This window comes from Ceratotherium simum, chromosome 1, assembly GCF_057802395.1.
Source record: "Ceratotherium simum simum isolate JZ-2026a chromosome 1, ASM5780239v1, whole genome shotgun sequence".
In the NCBI taxonomy this organism is placed as follows: domain Eukaryota; kingdom Metazoa; phylum Chordata; class Mammalia; order Perissodactyla; family Rhinocerotidae; genus Ceratotherium; species Ceratotherium simum.
The window spans coordinates 71,741,924-71,746,843 of NC_141900.1; the positions used below are offsets into that span (position 1 = coordinate 71,741,924).

At 39.0% G+C, this 4,920-nt stretch overlaps 1 pseudogene; it reads right to left on the reverse strand.

Moving 5' to 3' along the window:
- Nucleotides 1–564: 564 nt before the first annotated feature.
- LOC101403618 (large ribosomal subunit protein uL6 pseudogene) lies at nt 565–4,403 on the reverse strand (annotated as a pseudogene).
- Between the last annotated feature and the right edge of the window lie 517 nt (nt 4,404–4,920).

The following is a 4,920-nucleotide window of genomic DNA, read 5'->3' on the forward strand; positions in this document are numbered from 1 at the left end:
GTCTTTGGCTATGTTTTAATTGTTATTTCTGGTGTTCTTTCTCTGTCTCCATCTATGTCATCAGAATTACCAGAGGCTTGTGTATTTTATTGGACTTTTCAAAGAACTAACTTTAATTTATCTAGTCTGCTTTTTGGGGTTATTTTCTATTTAAGCTACATCTGTTTTTATCTTTTTAAATTCCTTCCTAATTTTTTTGTTTTGCTTGGTTCTTTTTCTATCATTGTGAGTTGAAAGCTTAATCCATTTATTTTCTGTCTTTCTGGTTTTCTAATAAATGCACTTAAGAATGCACATTTCTGCTAAGTATTGCTTTGGCTGCATGCCATAGATGGGAAGTGTACTACTCTCATTGATGTTCATTTTATCAGTAATTTTAGATGTGATTTCTCCTTTAACCCAAGAATTACTTAGAAACAGCTTTAAATGTTTCAAAATGCCTTTATTTTACCCTCACATCTGTTTTTCAATAGATGAATTCAATTGTGCTCTTTAAATCTCACAAATAGGTCTTAAGGATTATTCAGCATCTCATTGTTTCCAGAGCTGGGCAGCTCCCAGATGTTATTCATCTGCCTGCTGAACTCTTCCCTTTTCAGAGATGGATACCATCCAAAACCTTTCTGATATCCTTGTTTTTAACTATCGTGGCTTTTTGAATTGAATTCAATATAAGTATAAAGTTGTTTCCTTCAAGAATTAACTCATCTCTCTCAGCTTGAGATACTGAAGAAGAAATGGTCTGGCCTTATCCAAATCTTGTGAATATATTTTTCACTCAAGCAATTTCAGATTTCAAGAAGAGACCCACTGTCCTGAATAACCTGTTTTTGGGGAAGTGAGTATACCCAGATGTCATCTGGTAATGAAAAACCAGTGTCCAGCCTTGAGGATGTTTTAGACATGATAGCAGAGAGTAGGAACTACATGTACTAAGCTCCTTTCTTCTTTCCCACTATTTGTCAACCCAGGCCTTATTCTTTTTCTTTCTAAGGATATTGAGTTCTACACTAATGTGGTTGAAGTCCCTCTGGACTGTTCCTCTGTGGCCCTTTGTAATAAATGTATATCCCTTCAGGTTAACTAAATTCTATGCTCTTGGAGTCTAAAAAAATAAAATACGGTCCCTTAAATAACTCAAGGCAAATGCTAGCAAAGGGTGTCATTCTCCCATCTTTCAGGACGGGAAAGACTTGAGCATCCGCCTGGCTCCTCTGTAGCCCCCCAGAGGACAGAAAGTATAGGGGGCCAAGGGTCTCCACAGGCCAAACTTTCTCTAGAATCCTCAGCTACTGGTCTCCCCTTCCTCCCAGGCCTCCTCACTACTGGTCCCCAGGTGCTCCTTGGGTTCATCTCTTTCCTTCAGGACTGGCTAGAGCCTCAGCCCGCTCACACTCTCTAAGCACAGGAACCATCTGGCTGGAAAGCAGCTGGTGTGGCAGCTGGATCAGAGATGGGGACCAGTGAATATGAGAGCACAGGTCCAGTTCAAACCACCACCTTTCCTCTCTTAGACTTTTATGTTTTTGTCAGTCATACGAGCATAAAATGACATTTCATTGTGTTAATTTGAATTTCTCTACTAGTAAGGCTGACCATCTTTTTACATGGCCATTCCAACTCTCTCTTTTGTAAATTGCTACTTCATATTCTTTCTCATTTTCCTGTTGGGCTGTTTATTTTTTTGTAATAATTTGTAGAAATAAAAATATATAAATATATATATATATGCACACACAGAGTCATGCATCGCTTGACAATGGGGATACATTCTGAGAAATATGTCAGTAGACAATTTTGTCATGCAAATATCATAGAGTATACTTACATAAACCTAGATGGTATAGCCTACTACACACTTAGGCTATATGGTACCAACCTTATGGGACCACCCTTATATACGTGGTCCATTTTTGACCAAAACATCATTATTTGGCATTACATATATATATACCTACACATATATACATATGTATATATATATAAAATATACACACATATATTCATATAATATATATAATCCATATATATATTACATAATATATATAATCCATATATATATTCATTCTGGACACTAATCCTTTGTTGTTAAATACATCACAACTCTCAGATGATGGCTTGCCGTCATTTTGTAGTGTCTTTGTTGTACAAAAGATTTTAATGTTAATCTAAGCAGTTTATTTTTTTCTTTTTAAGGAAGAAAATAAAATTAACTGAGGATGTCCTATCTTCTCCACTGCCTCCAGTTCCTAAGAAAATGTTGAAAGGGGAAAATTGATGATTCACTTCTCTGAGTACAACAATAAATAATAGCCAATGTTAATAGGAAAAAACTCAGGCTGTTTTAACATTTTTATACTAAAGCTTTAAAAAGCTGCTTAAATGTCAATTTGTGCTAAATGACAGGCTTTAAAAGAGGCCCGCAAAATTAACTGTCAAGGTTATAAAGCCTAAGAAAAAACCCAAACCTTAGGTCACATGAATGTCTGCCAGTACTGGGTAATTTTCACTTTAACCACTTTTTAGTTGACAGGAGTAATTTGTAAATGTCAAAACATTATTATTTACAAGACAGGGTGGCTGAGTCATCTTGATAGTCAAAGCAAAAGGTTTAAGTGTGTTGTGGATCATCTTAATGCTGTAATATTAATGGAGAAGAGACATATAGAAGGAACAGAGTTGAAAACAATGGGTCTAAAGCATTACTCATGTTTCCTCTATTTAGGAAGGGAAGACTCTGGCTACCACGGTAACTGCTTTTACCTGTAAACTCATAATCACATAAGGATACAGAGTAGACTAGAAATAATAAAGATGCCAATTTTTATATTTCAAAAACAAAAGTGAACCTCTCATACAAAAAAAAGTTTTCATGATTATATTTCTTATGGCCCCACATCCTCACCCCAAACTGCATATTTAACTCTTGATAAGAGCATACATGTGTTTCTAGTTGACTTATTAATTTTGAGAACCTGCTTACGACACTTTTAACAATTTAAAATAGTGACTTTGGCTATAATTGGCATTTTCTTTTTATATCAATGAATGACATAGAAAAAAACTCAAAATAGTCAACTTGCGAACTAATAATTTAAGCAATTTATTTCCCCAATATTTAAAAAGTGACCTCTAGCAAACTCCTTCCCTCTTCCCAATGTTTTGGGTAAGCTTAATCCTATATCATGTGGTGGGCCCTCTCACAGGGTCAGTCTTTGATTGGCTCCATTGCTCGGGAGCCAGCAGGCCAGATGCACCCAGGGTTGGAGAGCTACCTCCTGTGTTAATTCTGGATGCTGATCTGGTACCCGATTCTATATGACCTTGATCCTACTTCCATCTCTCCTAGACTTAATCCAGGCCTTCTTCATCTGTGACATCCTTGACTTGTGACTTGGACCCTGGGCAGTGCCATGTGGCTTCAATTGTTCTGCAGGTGGTTCTCGTTTCCTCAACCCTGTGAGCACCGCCAAGCCAGTTCTTCAACCTGTTTTAGATGGCTATAGGCAGCAACTTTAGATCATTATAAAGATGTTCTTCTTTAATAATAGTTTGTTCTGTTTAATTATAAAAGCTGAATGTTGATGGGAACAGGGAGTAAGGCCCCTTTCTGCTCCATCAATGATCTCCATCTCCCTCAGGTAGGCTGTTCCCACCTCATTCAACGCTACGAGCTTCTTTCCCCCAGACAATCCAGCTCTGGGGGCGTCAGCTTTCAAATCAAGGGCTTTACATTCTCCCCCAAAGTGAGGGAAGCCCAAAGTTCTACAGCTCCAAGCCTGAGCTGCTCTCTTAGAAGGGAAAAGAAAAATGGCCTCCTCTGAGGAGGGACGGGACTAAGTGGAGTGGGGGTAGGGCACCCTGAGCAGAGTCCCTAAATGATACAGAATAGAGAAAGGCTGTTGTGATGTTTCTTGCTGTTATTATTGTTATCATTATTAGGTTTTTCAGTTCACACACAAACAACTCACATTTTCTCTTCCAAATGTACCTGGGCTTCCAGGGTAAAAACAGGTAATATGTGTTAAGTTCTCTCTAAGGGCTTTACATGCAATACCTCCATTCATCCTCACAGCCACCCTATGGTACAGGGACTGTGATCATTACCATCCCCATTTTACAGATAAAGACACTGAAGTCTAGAGATGCTACATAATTGCCAAGGTCACACAGGAGGTGATGCTAGAGGCAGTTCAGAAGCCCTTATCAGAAGAGTCCAGAGGTTATGTTCTTACTCACAGGATGCTGCCTCGCAGCTGTACCCTGTTGCTGGCTGCATCCAGAACCACTCCTTTCTGCCAGCTAAATCGGGCCCCACGCCAGCCTCTTCCTTCTCTAGGGGGGTGTTCTCTTTCAGGGGCCACCTGGATTCTCCCAGTCCCCTGCTTCTTGCCGGGGTTCATCAGATAAGTCTTTGAACTTTGTACATCTGAATTTGACTTGTGATTAAAGATTTTTTCCCCCAAAGGCTCCTTAGCTCCTATGTAAATCAGAGGATGAGAATAAGTGTTTACTTGCCAAGCAATTCCAAGTTCTGGCTATAGTCTAATCAGAACCTCTGCTGCATGTAGGAATCATGATCCCTAAATATAGTTGTTTCTCTCTCCCTCCCTCCCTCCCACCCTCCCTCCTGCCCTCCCTTCTTTCCTTCCTTCCTTCCTTCCTTCCTTCCTTCCTTCCTTCCTTCCTTCCTTCCTTCCTTCCTTCCTTCCTTCCCTTCTTCCCTGAAGCTATGTATTTCCTCTTACTCACCAGGTCTACGATGCAGGAAAGTTACTACCTGGTGAATACTAGCACATGGGTTATATTTTTATGGTGTGAATACAGATTTGGTTTAATTGAAAGTATGAGTGGCTATCTTTACACTCAAGTCGATTTACCTATCTATCTATCTAGCTATCTATTCTTATCTATCATCTG